This window comes from Anolis sagrei, chromosome 3, assembly GCF_037176765.1.
Source record: "Anolis sagrei isolate rAnoSag1 chromosome 3, rAnoSag1.mat, whole genome shotgun sequence".
NCBI lineage: Eukaryota > Metazoa > Chordata > Lepidosauria > Squamata > Dactyloidae > Anolis > Anolis sagrei.
The window spans coordinates 230,947,438-230,963,437 of record NC_090023.1 but is presented as its reverse complement, the minus strand read 5'-3'; the positions used below and the strand labels follow the sequence as shown (position 1 = coordinate 230,963,437).

General features: G+C 41.8%; 1 protein-coding gene across 2 annotated transcripts in view; it reads left to right on the top strand.

The window, feature by feature from the left end:
* SPSB4 (splA/ryanodine receptor domain and SOCS box containing 4) overlaps positions 1–16,000 on the top strand; it is a 95,711-nt gene that overhangs the window by 11,862 nt on the left and 67,849 nt on the right. Inside the window, exon 1 of one of the 2 annotated variants that reach the window (XM_060767911.2) lies at positions 12,177–12,849. The exons of the other annotated variant lie outside the window; for it this stretch is intronic. The gene's annotated coding sequence lies outside the window, so the exon portion shown is untranslated. Of the gene's footprint in view, positions 1–12,176; positions 12,850–16,000 lie in introns of those variants that run through there. 2 annotated transcript variants of the gene reach the window in all.

Sequence of the window (16,000 nt, the reverse complement as noted above, 5' to 3'; positions counted from 1 at the left end):
TACTGTCTGGATGGGCCCTCAGATAGCCCAGTCCAAAGCAGATATTGTGGGATTTTCTGCCTTGATATTCTGGAATATAGGACTGTGTGGAAGGGCCCCGAGACCACTTGGTTTGCTCTAATTCAAATGTTATTGTAATAACACTGTGTTGGAAATGTTATTTTTTTTCCTAGTATAATGTCAAGTTTTTAACTTCATTTGTGTTTTTTTTAAATACATTATAACTGTACCCTCCCTTCACTTCTGACATGATAAATAAATAGTAAACTGGCTGACTGTGAAATGTTTATACACAAGACTTATGAGCACTCATAGATACCTGATGTATTTTGGCACATGCATAAAAATGAAGTGTCCCATTTCATAGCCATAAAGTTATGTTTAGTATCTTGTGAAACTGCAGCCAGTTCTTATCAATGAATTTGTATGAATGTATTTGTGTTTCCTCTATTGGGGTGTTGACATGTAACATTAACATTAGTGGGATGATGTATTTCACCTGCATTTTAAAAAAGGTATTGAAGGCATTGAACCAGTTGGGGTAAAAAGTTTAGTACTTTGATTAAATCCTTTACAGGTAGGCTAAAATTCAGTGTGGTTTCCCTAGCATTCTACACAGAAATAGCCAGACACCATGACAATATGAATATAGGACAACCCACATTTTCAAGGGAGGTACATTCTCACAATTTGTGTGATTATGCACACCCACAACAGTGAACCTTACTGAAATGAAGGACTTCTGGCTTGAAAATACCAAAGATCATGCTGGAGGATCTAGAGAATGCCTAGAGGGCATATTTTGTTGGCCATAAAAGGTAAAGGTACAGGTTTCCTCTTGACATTAAGTTTAGTTGTGTCCAACTCTGGAGGGTGGTGCTCATCTCCATTTGTAAAACATAGAGCCAGTGTTGTCCATAGATGCCCCCTAGGTCATGTGGTCAGCATGACTGTATGGAGCGCCATTACCTTCCCACCGAAGCAGTACCTATTGATCTACCCTCCCTCTGGCGCTTTGGGATTTCAAATCCTACAATTCCTAACAGCCAGTAGGTTGTTGAGTATTGTGGGAACTGAAGTCCAATACACCTGGAGGGCCAAATTTTGTCTATGCCTGGCCTACATTGCTTTTGTTAATTTTTATATGTTTGATTTTAAATGTGTTGCTGGTTTTAATGTTGATATATTGTATTTTACATGCTGTATGGCACCATTGTGTGCTATTTGTAAGCCGTCCCGAGTCCCTATGGGAGATGGTGGCGGGGTATAAATAAAGTTATTTATTATTATTATTATTATTATTATTGGCATGTTTTCGAACTATTAGGTTGGCAGAAGCTGGGGCTAACAGTGGGAGCTCACCCTGCTCCCTGGATTCGAGCTGCCAACCTTTTGGTCAGCAAGTTCAGCACTCAGTGATTTAACCCGCTGCGCCACCATAGATAAATGAAATTGTGGGTACCAGTTCTGTGGATAAAAGGATTTTACTCTGATTTGCAATTTTAGATATACACATTTTACAGTGTTAGGCCTGCTTTCATATTCCTGACAGTTATACTTAGATATTCATCCATGTTTTCATCACAACATTTAAAATAGCCTAAATCCAATTACCCTTTAGAACAGAGCTATTGACTGAATGGAAAATCGGTAAGTCAAGATTTATGTAAGTCCCATTCATTCAGTGGGTCTATTCTAGAAGGCACAATAGGATTTAAGTCATTTCTTTCTGTGTTAATTTTATGGGAGCTTTAGACCATAGGGCTCTGAACAGTTACATGAAAGTAAACTACTATCGAACTAAGTAGGACTCGTGTTTTGTGTATACTTTGAGAGCACTGCATTGGTACTGTTTTATTCAAGATTATTTTCTGCTATTGTAATGCCCTCACTTTAATCCAAGGAATAAAAAATAGCCTTTGCCCTCCTGGCAGAAAATGCAAGTTAGATTCCAGTAAATATAGCTAATTAACCACAGCTATAGATATGAGATGCAGAACCTGGCTAAATATTTGTAGCTGCCTGCCTGCAAAATGCAGTTTTGCTTTAGGATATTGTGACAAGGTGAAAGAAAGGTCAACAGTTATATCAGCATGTATTTTCACCTTAGGGAAGAAGCCGAGTGGTGTAATCAAAACAAAACTGGATTATATCAAACTTTTGGCCAATAGGAAGAAAAACGGTTGTGCAGGGTGAGTATGAGTGTGTATGAAATAAAAATCAGAAAAGGCCCTTGAAATTATCTAAGATTCTAGCAATTTAACTTGTTCTAGCTGAGACTACCTGTCTCTTTCAATGTACATTTAGGAAAACTAAAAGTTCAGCATTATGCTTGCTCTTTTGAGGGAAGGACATATAAATGTGGTGCTTTTCTAAGTACATTTGGTCTAAGCCATGTCCTGTGGAGATCATAGGTGTAATATATACTGCACAGTCAGAAAGTTATCCCCTCCATCCCTTATAAGTAATGTTGTCTGCTTCCTCGGGTAGGTCTATGCTGTATTTTACCAGTATAGGACAGAATGAAAGCCATAAAAGCACAAAAAGAAAGATTGAACTGGTGAACAGCTTTAGATTTGTCACCTATATCTTTTGTCATGTAAATGACAAACAAGGGGAAATAGCTACCCGTTTCTGAGTTTTCATAGGCATCTGGCCTTAGATTGTTAGCAAGAGAATTCTGGATTAGATAAGCCTATATATTTTGATCTAGTGTGTTGTTTTTCTGTTCCATCTTTAGGACAAGCTCTTTCTTTCCAACGAGCTTACCACATCAGTGCTAAAAACAAAACAAACAAATAGAATAAAAACAACATGGAGGGGAAATACATATAGGATGCCAGAAACCAAATCAATGAGAGGCTTGGCAAAATAAAAACAACTCTTTAGTAACCTGTGTATTTATTTGTTATATTTAATATATACTTTGCTTTTCTCCTGCCAAGAAACCTAAAGAAACTTACAAAATTTAAAATAATGGCTTAGCTTTAAAATGTGAAATATTTTGTGATATGATTTACCACATATATTTTCACCTATGAGTCAACCTCATGCATAAGTTAAGGGCAAACTCGGGGCCAAAATTATGGAATTATATATGACTTGTGAATGAATCGAAGACCATTGCATCGAGAGGGAAACCACTAATGGTTCCTCAAGGGGACAGATGCCCCTGGCCATGGTTGCCATTTCCCCACCCAGGCATTCAACAAAGCCAGAAGCAGTGCCGTGGTGGAGAGAGTAGAGCTTCTTTTAATTTCTTCCAAAATGGACAAAAGTCTCTTCTTTCACCACACTACTCAGAGAATGGGATGGTTCCTCTTTTGGTAAAAGGTAAGGTATAAGTATTACTCACACTGACCCATGGTTAAGTCAATCCAGGTGTTTTTGGGGTTGATGTTTTGATTAAAATGTCTAGACGTATACATGAATATATAGGGTAAGACAATCATGTACCTGCTAAAATAGGAAGGCCTTAACCTGCTGGCAAAAAGAGACTAGGAAGGGGCTAAATAGACCTATTGTGGGAAGGAATTCTATAGATTGGGAGCAACCTCTGAGAAAGTGTATGTGGAGTTGGCAGGGCCAAGAGAAATTCCCTCCCCCCCCCCCCTCCGGATCTTAGAACTCAGAACAGCTCTTATGGGGCCACAAGAGAGAAGGCAAATAGAATTCTTAAGAAGGGAAATTCTTCAATCATGGAGGCCACCAATGAAAAGGCCCTGGCCTTGGAACCTGTGAGCATGATAAAGTGCTAGCCAAGATCTAGATCAATGAGGGATCATTATTAGGTCTTAAAAACACAGTAAGGCAGTGCTTCTAATAAATGTGCTCCAGAGTATTCCGTAACTTAAATGTTCTAATACTTCAACCTGAATTTGGAAGTGAAATATTAAGCAAGGCCATTAATGTAAAATAGGTATGATGCAAGTAAATTGCCTAGTCCTCCATAAGCATGGAAGTAGCTTAATTTTGTACCAAACTGTTTCTAGAATTCTTTTAAAGGTAGCTCTAGACCAGTGGTTCTCAACCTGTGGGTTCCTAGGTGTTTTGGCCTATAACTTCCAGAAATCCCAGCCAGGTTACTATCTGTTAGGATTTCTGGGAGTTGAAGAGAACCATTGTTCTAGATAGAGAGCGTTATGATAATCTAATTTCCAGGTAAATAAGACAAGATACATTTCTTCCAGATTGGGTTTTAATTGATGAATTGGCCTATGATGGTAAAAATATATAGCTAGAAATTTTGGAGGTAGGGTTTTGTGTTAATTGTACTTTCCACTTGTACTAACTGTAACATTTTTTTAAAAAAAACTGTTTCTTGTAGTCAACATGCAGGCCCGTAGCCAGGATTTCGATTCGGGGGGGGGGGGGGGGTGTGAGTTTGTTTCGGGGGGGGGGGGCTGAGTCTGAGTGAAAGAGGGTCTACCCTAGCAAACCGTTTGTATCGTTACCCCAATACCCCCATGCATATGGGATATATTGAGTATGTTGATCAGATCATGATATGAATAAACATAACAGTTTAAATAATGCACCAGTAAGGCCTTTTCACGAACCACCATGAGAATTTCGGGGGGTGGGGGCTGAAACCCCTCAAGCCCACTCCCCTGGCTACATGCCTGTCAACATGGGTGTCATAACTAGACAGATGAAGAAAAGATTTCATTCCTTATTTACATTTAAACAGTCTATTATATAATTGAAATATACAGACTTCTATAGTGATTGTTACCAGCATATTGCAGCAACCTCAAGTGAGAATGTTTCCCTGCGACCTAAACTCAACTATGCTTGTCATACTTACTAATAAGCACAAGCACACATCTTTTTCTTCCACTTCCATTCACATCCACACCCACCCACATCTCTCTAAAAATCAACCAATTTGGCAGTGTTGAAAATGTATCTGAGAAAGGTCAAGCTCTGAATCAGTTGAAAACTAAAATGCTACTAAGAGTACCATAGCTTCTCTTTTAAGAAGAGTTATGCAAGTTAGCAGTGGAAGCTTTGGGATATTATGTATGCTGTCATAACAACCTTCTACTTTAAGTGAAGCATAGACCATCTTGCATAATGAAATAATGGTTACAGCACAGACAGTAGTTATTTTTAACATGCTGTGGATAAACCTCAATGAGTGTATTTGCTGTTTTCGTTAGATGATGAAATGCTATTTTTGCACGCAGGTGAAAGCTTTCTATTTACTGACTTACATTTGGGGACTTTAATATAGATGTTAAACAGTTTTTACAGAGCAGGCATCATACTTCTTCCACTTTTGTAAACATCTCCCTTATGTCTAATTGTATACATCACATCAAAATATAGGCAGAATGCTACAGATTTCTGATACAACTATTGTAAACACTTAAATGAATCAGAACTTTTTTATTTTTATATCAATAAATATACATAGTAGAACACACAAAAAACTTGTTACAGTTTCAATATATGACACAAGTCAAAATACAGTGATGTCAATGACCATATCCAGACACTGGAGGGTTGCACAGTTTATTAGGGGCTGCGGTTGCCACAATGGGTTAAAACCTCGTGCTGCTGAATCTCCTTACCTGAAGGTTGGCAGTTCAAAGCTACGGGTTGGGGTGAGCTCATGCTGTTAGCCCTAGCTCCTGCCAACCTAGCAGTTCAAAAACATGCAAATGTGAGTAGATCATTAGGTCGACAGGAAGGTAATAAAGGCATCCATGCAATCATGCCAGCAACACAACAGGCTCTTCAGCTTGGAAAAGGAGAAAAAGGACTTCCCCATGGCCAGAGTGAGCACCACCTTCAGAAGCTGTAGAGGGAAGGGGAAGCCTTTACCTTTGTTCTGTGTATTTGTGTGTCATTGTTTCACTGTATTAAAGGCATTGAATGTTTGCATAGTGTGCATGTTGTAATCTACTCTGAGTCCCCTCAGGGAGATAGAGTGGAATATAAATAAAGTGTTGTTGTTGTTGTTGTGCATTGTTGTTGTTGTTGTTGCTACAGATCTGGGTGCTGGTCTGTGACTGTGAACATATCAGAGGACAGTGTGTGGTGGGACCCTGTATATTTTTCCAAATACACTTGAAAGTCATAGAGTTGCTCATTGTTTAACATAGTTAGGTCATGACCTGTCACATCTATTTGTGGTGCCAGGTCTGGAATGCATTCTTGGCTTGAAGACACTTCAGACAGTTCAGAGGTAGATACAAGCCCATCTCCACTAGGTTTTGTCTTGGGTCCCTCCATTTCTTGGCATTCTGTACATTAGTCCCAACTTCAATCAATTGTTGAATGATGAGTCAACATCTGGTTAAATCTAATGAATTCAGTGAAACTACTTTAGTTAGGACTAAAAGAAATATTAGACCATATTTCTAAGGACACAGTAGGTGGTTTGGGAGGGTAGTTGACCATCAGAAATGTTTTGGAGCAGAAGGGATGAGACATTGTATGGCAATGCTGATTAGGTATTCCAGCACATCTACAGGACACCTGGCTATAGGAACTTAAAGCAAAACCAAATACATGTGAAAAAATGATCTATGAGGAAACATTTGGAGCTTTGGATTTGGAACTCCTCTATGGGGAAAGACTTGGAGCTTTACTGTGTACGAAAAGACTTACAAAGCAGAAATGTCTGTGCTGTATAAAATTAAGCATAATAACAGACAAGTTTTTCTCCCTGCCTCTCTCATAAAATTAAAACCCTGGATCATTGAGTGATGCTGACTAGAGAAATATTTAGGAGACGCAATTGAAATGCCTTTATATGATGTATCATTAAAATATGGAATTTGCTGGTACAAGCTCTTTACCACCAATTTGACTTCAAAAAGAGAATAAACAGAATTGTGGAGCATGAGGCTATTGTGTTATTCTGTGCCTTCTAGTTTGTTCTATGCTTTCACATCCATTCCAACTTACGGTGATCCTCAGATCAAAGGGTTTTATGGTGAAATTTATTCAGAGGGAGTTTGCTGTCCTATGTGGAGGGAGTGTGTGACTTGCACAAGGTCGCCCAGTACAATTTCATGGCTGAGACCTGTTATTTGAACCCTTGTCTCTTAGGAGACCTAATCCAATATTCAAACCTCTATACTAGCTTGGCTCTTCTAGTGAATACTACACTATATGAAGGGGTCACGGTGGTGCAGCAGGTTAAACTGCTAAGCTGCAGAACTTGCTGATTGGAAGGTCAGCAGTTCGAATCCATACTGTGAGCTCCCAGAATGAGCCCAGCTTCTGCCAGCCTAGCAGTTCAAAAACATGTAATCAACAGGTACCACTTCAGCGGGAAGATAACAACACTCCATGCAATCATGCCATCCACATGACCTAGGAGATGTCTATGGACAACGGCAGCTCTTCGGCTTAGAAATGGAGATGAGCAGCACCCTCAGGGTTGGACACGGTTAGATGTAATGTCAAGAGGAAACCTTTACCTTTACTACACTATGTACAGTGTGACCCATATATCCGTGGAGTATATTTTCCTGGACTTTGTATGGAGAATTGTGGGTAATTTGTGAACCCAATAGAAATGAAGGACATCTGACCCAAGAATACCACAATCGTGCTGTAGAACTAGAAATGACATAGTTTGCAAGACATGAATGAAACCACAAATATGGTCTTGCAAATCAAGGGTTGTACTGAATTACATTCACTAACAGCAGCAGCACAATACTACTTTGCTTGTAAATGCCTTGTGTGTTTCCCACGAACCTATGGCTACCACTTTGGAAACAGGGTGCCTTTTAACAGATACAGCATGACTCTATATGGTAGAAGAGTACAGGTCTAGCATAACTGTTCTTATGTTGTGCAAGTGTCTTTTAATGAAGGGATTGCTGTTGCACTTCCCTCCTCTGTTTCTAAAGGCTTTTTCATTCTGTTTTCATTCTGTGCTTGATCTTAATTCAGTTTTTGGAGATCTTATTTAATTGTTCAGCAATCTTATAACTGTTTTGATTGATGTTTTAACTGTTTCTGCACTAGACAAATGGCAGGATATCAAACAAACTGATAAATTTAGAGATCACCTTTATCATCACAAAGTGCGTGTCTACACTTTCACATTTTTTTTTTGTTTCAGGGCAAGTGGGGACATTGCTAGAAAGAAAGATAGACTGTGATATCCCACTATATTTAATGTGGATGCCTTGAAATTCAAAAGTTACCCTCAAATACCTTTGAATGTCTCGAAACTCAAAAGTTGCCTACAGGGACTAAATTAAAACAAATTAATTAAATTGACTATCCCACTCAGGGCTGGTGCCAGACATCCTGGTTCCTGAAGTGAAAGGGAGTTTCCTTGCTGCATCCAATTCCACCCACTGGCAGCTGAATCTCACGTCAACCTGGTGTGATAGGACAGCATTTTTTACCTTAGCTGAGGGAAGCAGATTAACAGAAAGCCAGGAGGCAGTTTGGCAGACTACTTGGCTCTGTACCGCCACAAAGAACAGCTGGGTCTTACTGTTTCTGCCCCTTCGGCACCACCAGCACCTAGTAATAGGTTTCACCCTGATCCCATTTGTTGAACTTATTAGCACAGACAAGAATTTTGAATCTTCATGTTCTCATTAAGTGTTGGTGGAAAATAAGGTACCATTAACCCATAGAAAATAGCATACAAGTAGGATTGCCAGATTAAAACAACCACATGCCCTGAGATTTCAGCTAAAATCAATGAGATAGGCATGACCCTAGGGATAAAAGCTGAGGCCCATTCAGACTGCAATTATTACAGTGCTGCTATTCCATCCCAGCCTCTGAATACCCTAAAAGCACCAGATCCTTTTGGTCTTGGAAGCTAAGCAGAGTCAGATCTGGTTAGTATTTCGGTGGAGAGGCTGCCAATGAACACCAGGTCTGTAGACTATTCTTCAAGAAGGCCCTGGCAAGACCGCCTCTGAATGTTCATTGCCTTAGAAAAACCTAGGAAATTCATGGGGTTGCCATAAATTGACAGGCCACTTGAAAGTACACACTAACACACATATTTAGAATTCTCAGCCATATGATGTTGCCATGGCAGCTAAAGTATAATAATAGGACTATAATATATGCAGCGTGAATATGGCCTTGGTAATGTTACAAGGGGGGAGGTGGGTAATAGAAGGGGCAGAACCTGGTAGTTTTGGTAAGGATGATACACAGAGTGCCACATCCCATTTTATATGCACGGTGATGTAGTAAAGTGACGTCCCTTTTATAAAATGGCAAAATCAAGGGTTTTTGGGGCATTTTTCTTTTGATAGGGTGGGAAATATTTTCAACTGTGGATGGTGGAATCCATGGATATGGTGAGCTGACTGTATACACATATTTTTCAATGCAGTGGTCTCACCTTGAGATTCCTCCCTCTCTCTACCTGAAGCCTGAGAACTGGGAACCTACAAGACTTCTTGGTAGAAGCCAGAACACAATGCTTGTGCATAATGGGGAAAAAACAAACCTTGAATGAAGGTAATATTGTATTTTATATAAATTATAGAGGAGACAGAGTTAGCATGTTATCTATAATCACAATCTGGCAAGTTGGAAATAACATATAACCGTACAGTTATTGCAAGTGTCGCTATTGTAAGTGTAGTTATTGTAAATGTAGTATGTTAGTTGTAAAGCTTGTACATCTATGTAATTTTCTGTAGTTTTGACATTTGCTGTTCTTTCTTTTTTGTGTCATTTTGTATCCCCATAATGTAATTTTGTGTCGTAAAAATATGTATGTTAATAATTTTTAAACAAGACTTCCCAGGTAGAAGCCAGAACACAATGCTTGTGTATAATAGGGGGGACCTTGTGTGAAAGGTAGTATTGTACAGACAACAAGCATATTCGTGTTAATCATTTAATGCAGAAGGGCCCTGGATCAGCCAAATGTTGTATGGTGTTGATCCAAGTAATACGGAGCAAGACCACCTTAATGTTGCTTTGATGAATGTTTATTAAAGTTGGGTGATACTCTGAATTCTGGGCCAGAATTCAGAGTATCTCCTAATGAAAGGTCCATGTAAAAATTTGAGCCAGTTCCCAGGTGGAACCAAACACAACCTTTTTCACTGCCATCCCGTCTCATGGATTTAAGTGACCTGGGGATATGGGAGGGCACTTTGCGCTATTCCCATACTTCATCCCCTGTTGGTCTCTGGATGAGACATGGGTCTTACCTGTCAGCCATCAGTAGGAGAGGAGAAGGATGAGAGGAGGCATGATGGCCATGTATAAATATGTGAGGGGAAGTCATAGGGAGGAGAAAGCAAGCTTGCTTTCTGCTGCCCTGGAGATTAGGACACAGAACAATGGCTTCAAACTACAGGAAAGAAGATTCCACCTGAACATTAGGAAGAACTTCCTAACTGTGAGAGCTGTTCAGCAGTGGAACTCTCTACCACAGATTGTGGTGGAGGCTCCTTCTTTTGAGGCTTTTAAACAGAGTCTGGATAGCCATATGTTGGGGGTGCTTTGAATGTGAATGTCCTGGTTCTTGGCAGGGGATTGGACTGGATGGGCCACAAGGTCTCTTCCAACTCTATGATTCTATGATTTCAAGAAGGGATGGTAAGAGAGGTCATCTGGCGATGCTGGAATTGGTCCTGGGATAGTGAGTCAATATCAATCCATCCAACAAGCATAAGTCGCAGAGAACCAGTTTCTCACACCACAAACCAACCTCACATCCATCCACACTGTAGAATGAATGCAATTTGATACCACTTTAACTACTATGGATCAATGCTATGGGATCCTGAGAGTTGTAGTTTGATGCATTGTCAAAGGCTTTCATGGCCGGAATCACTGGGCTGCTGTGAGTTGTCCGGGCTGTATGGCCAGGTTCCAGAACCATTCTCTTTAGGAGACAATGCGGTGATAGCATGTTAGCTGGGTCCGGAAGCTTCGAGCATTATGCACATTCTGCAACTGCAGTTGTGAAAAAGGGAAAGGGAGAGCAGCACACTGAAGGCGGGAATATACTTTGGAGTTGCATTTGGTGGAAGGATAGAAAGGAGGGGAGGGTTAGGATAAGGTTTAGGGTAAGGGTTAGGGTAAGGGTTAGGGGTTTGGGTTAGGCATAGAGTAAGGTTTAGGGTTTGCGTTAGGATTAGGGTTAAGGGTTAGTCTTAGGGTTAGGGGTTGTTTTTTTTTTGTCGTTTCAGGAGCGACTTGAGAAACTGCAAGTCACTTCTGGTGTGAGAGAATTAGCCGTCTGCAAGAATGTTGCCCAGGGGACGCCCGGATGATTTTTTAAATGTTTTTATCATCCTTGTGGGAGGCTTGTCTCATGTTCCCGCATGAGGAACTGGAGCTGATAGAGGGAGCTCATCCGCCTCTCCCCGGATTCAAACCTGTGACCTGTCGGTCTTCAGTCCTGCCGGCACAGAGGTTTAACCCACTGCGCCCCTGGGGGCTCCTAGGGTTAGGGTAAGGTTTAGGGTTCGGTAAGGGTTTTACCAGTAAAGAACTTTTACGTTCCTTCTATAATATCTGTGTTCTGTTCTGCATTGCACAAACAGCGCTCCCAAGGGAGCGAAGCGGAAACAGCATAACGCTCAGAGCTTCGGGACTCAGCTTTCATACTATTACCAACAATGCTTCTGGCGCATGGCCATACAGTCCAGAAAACTCACAGCAGCCCAGTTGTATTTTGGTGAGGCGCCAGCACTCTTTGGCAGATCAGACCTTGTGCAGCTAGAGCTGACCGCATGGAGCAATGGCAGAAGTGCCAGGCTGCAGTGTGGGTGCAACCCCTGGCCCAGGTGGCACCGTCTATTATGCAGAAAGGGTTAAATAATGCAGCGCTGCCTTGTGCCAACTTTGTCCAGGGCGCACCGGGGACGGGCAGGAAATGCCTTGGCAGGGAGGCTTCGGGGTATTCGCGTGATCCCTGCGTGAGTGGTTTGGGTTCGCGCGGGGACGCGCTTTCCAGCCTGGCTGCTCAATGGCCCCTCTTGGAAGGGAGGTGGGCAGAGGGAGAGAGAGAGAGAGAGACGGGGCGTCGCCATCTGTTCCTAATTCCCCGGCCAGTGGATTAGTAGTAGCCCTGGGTGACGAGGATGAGATCAGCAGGCTGAGGCTCCCTTCTGGGGACGGGCGAGGGGCTGCCTGGGGCCGGAGCCTCTTCCCATCTGGGCTGCTGCTTGTGTCATGAAGGGGAGGGAGGGGGGGAGGAGGAGGAGGCAAGGAGGAGGCGGAGTTGGCGGAGAGAGAAAGCGAAGGCGGCCAGGAGAGAAAGCGGAGGCACAAAAGGACTCGCAGCCTCGGAAGGAGCCCGAGCCAGGCAGCGGCTGCAAAGGGCAGCCTGCCCAGAGAGGCCACTTTTGGAGCGGGAGGCGCCCAAACACCCCCAGGAAGGAAGGAGGGAGGGAGCAGAGCTTGCTGCAAGGGAGTTCCCTCCTCGCCTGGATTGTCTCCTCACAAGAGAAGAGAACGGGGAGAAAAAGAAACCTCGGGGAGCCCAAGCAAGAGAGGAAACCGGGCAGTGGAGAAGCCCAGTCTACCCAAGGCTGGACTTTCTTTTTTTCCTTCTCTTTCTCCCCAGGCGCCCAACCTTCCCTTTCTGGACCGCTCTCCAACTTCTCGACTCTCAGCCCTGAGGTTTGGAGAGGGAAAGGAGGGAAAGGAGGAGGAATAGCATTGAAAGACCTTGTTTTGAGGGGGGGGGGAAGGGGGGATTTCTCTCTCCCTTCCAGAGGAAATATTGTAAAGTCCCAAGGAATTCTCCTCCTACTGCTTTGCTTACATGAGGCTCCTTCTTTGCCCCTCTCTGGATTGTCTGTATACTTTTAAATATATACACGAACCGACCAAGAAATACAGGAGCCCCCAAGAGATGCTGCTTCTTTGTTCAGGGTAAGTTTCGAAAACGAAGCCTTTCTTGGATAACACCAACCACGACTGTTATTATTATTATTTGAAAGGTCTCATATAAAAAAAGAAGCCGGGTTTGATGAAAGGCCGCTTCAAAAAACAAGCAGTTGAGGACCTCCTCAGTCCTTTCCAAGACAAAGGTCTGTCTCCATTGGCGAGGCAGGCTTGTTTATGACTCGGAAAAACTTTGGTGTCCCTGAACGAGTTGTGTGTGATGATGGGTCACAAGATGTTGTCTTAGGAGGCTGCAAAACAATAGTCTTAAGCAAGAGGTGCCCTTAATAGATTCAGATGTAGGTCCTAAGAAAAGTGGCGTAGGAGTCATTTCCTTGGTCATCAAAGTGGAATTTCTGTCTGGAAAGGACTTGGTGGGAGGGGGTGTATTTTTAGCCTTGCCAAATACATACATTTGGAATTAAGTGCTCAAAGTAAACAGTGTTCTGTGCTTGTTTGCCTAAAGCTGTTTCTCCAGAACTGCTGAGATTTCTATTTTTAAGCATTTTCACTTAGGGCTGTTGTTGAATTTCTCAATCACTTAAATCTAATCATTCTTGGGGAAAAAGTGAAGTTGGGGGAGGGAGAAAAAAATGCTGGGAGGAACAACTAGAGAACAACTAGAGAAGAGCAGCACTTCTCAACCTCCCTAATGCCATGACCCCTTAATACATTTCTTCATGTTGTGGTGACCCCAACCATAAAATTATTTTTGTTGATGCTTCATAACTGTAATTTTGCTACTGCTATGAATCATAATGTAAATATCTGATCTGCAGGATGTATTTTCATTCCCTGGACCAGATTTGGCACAAATACCCGATACGCCCAAATTTGAATACTGGTGGAATTTAGGGAAAATAGACATTTGGAGTTTGTTGTTGCTGGGTTTTATAGTTAACCTAAATCAAAGAGCATTCTGAACTCCACAAATGATGGAATTGAATCCACTTTAAATTCAGTTGCTGCCTCCTGCAGAATTCTGGGATTTGTAGTTTAGGGAGGAACCTTGAACAGCCTCACTAAACTACAAACCCCAGAATTCTGTAGGACACAGAAACAGATTTAAAGTGGATTCATTCTCTAGTGTGATGAAGTAGAAAATACTGGAAGGGTTTGGTGGGCATTGACCTTGAGGTGTGAAGTTGTAGTTCACCTACATCCAGAGAGCACTGTGGACTCAAACAATGATGGATCTGGACCAAAGTTGGCACAAATACTCAATATGCCCAAATGTGAAAACTGGTGAAGTTTGGGGAAAATAGACCTTGACATTTGGGAGTTTTAGTTGCTGGGATTTGTAGTTCACCTACAATCAAAGAGCACTCTGAATCCATCCTACAATGGATCTGCACCAAACTTGGCACCCTACCTACATGGTCAACATTGAATACTGCTGGGGGTTTGGGGGGGGGGGGAGGCTGTTTTTGAATTCTCAGAGTTGTAGTTGACCAACACCAAAAAGGAAGAGAAAGAGAAACATAAGGATCTTCAGCCTTCTCTGTCAAAAGGGTTCCTAAGGCCATCTGATGGTCTTTGGTGACCCCTCTGAACCCCACCCCCAGGAGTCCCGATCCCCAGATTGAGAAACACTGAACTAAAGTATTATTGAATACCTGTAGCTTGAGGGGTCATGGTAGCAAATAATATTAAGTTGGAGACTGTATGTGAGAGAAAGGCACAGAGCAAGAAGTTATGTCCAGCAGGGAGTATCTATTGTTTTGATCACCCAAGTTGATTGCAAGCTGTCATCCTTGGTGCTAAGCAGCCTTTTCTTCCCCTCAGTCTTTTTAAAAGAGTGCTCCTTTGCCCTTAGTGACAGAAACCATTCATAACAAGATAAGATTGCCTTGTGAAAAGACTGCTGAGGTTTTCCTAAAGGGGTATTTCTCAGCTTGATATTTGTTTGAGCAAGCTATCTCCAGGCATGCACTGTGTCACATTGTGCCATCTCTGTAACTAAAACAAGCAGTAGCTCCAATTCAGTTTGTTTATTTAGTTTTTCTATCAGTGGAATAACTTAATGGGGCTGTACCTTGTGTCTTAAAGAGACGCACACACATGTTGTGTACGCACATGTTGTGTAGGACTCGTATAAAAACCTGAACCTGGTGACATGTTTATTAAGGTGTTGTTGATGAAAATGGGCTTCCAGACTTTAAAACATCCCAAGCATAGAAGACCTCCTTCTATTTGTGTCTACCACTGTCTGATTTGACCTACTGCAACTGTTTCTTGCTCAGTATCATTACTTGCACTAGAGGGGAAATAATACTTCCTTTCTTGCAAGGACACTGTGGCTTAATTTATTAATGCGTTGTGAGGCACTCTGACTTTCTCAGACAGTGCTAAGGAAGAACAGAGTGGAGCTATAAACCAGAAAAAACACATCCCTGCATTAACTATTTGAGGGATGAAATGTGTTCAGAGCAGTACACCCAACACATTTTCTCAGTGTGTGCATTCATTGTGTACCTTTCTCTGCTTTGGCCAGAAAATGCTTAATTTTTTTTCCAACTTTGTGTGTTTGCAAAGAAATGTAAAGGCAAGAACATATTTCTGGTAGGAGGGAGACTATATTCTTCAGATTACTAGTGGCCTTGAAAATATTGTCTTACATATGAGCATATAAGGTTGTACAAAAAGAATGTACAATTTGAACAATTGGAATACAGATAGGGAATTGGATCCATACAGTTATTGACACTTTAGTTCTACTGAAGTGGATGACTAGTTGAAAATAGTCCAACTACTGAGGTGTGACTCGGCCTGGATCAAGTCCAGTGGGTATTACATAGACATAACTGCTTATAATTAATTATTTGGGTGGAAAAGTGGGGTGAGAAGCAATTAAAAATAAATTTACATTAAATTTGGCTTTAAAATAATTCAAAGGAAAGCTTTTAAATGCAGATTCAAGACTACTTTAAAAATGAATAGCTTCTTGCTTGCTGAGCGAAACCTGTCTCCTGCTGATCCATGGCACTTCTCATTAACTCTCCCTGCTTCTTGTGGCTGGGCAAGCTTAGCGTAATGGATTTTCCATGTACCAAGAGCAGGCAACTATTCCTGTCTCCTCTTCCTCCCTAGATACTGCTTGCCCCAGTTCTGTGTGTAGGTCACTGTCTAACTCTCTTTG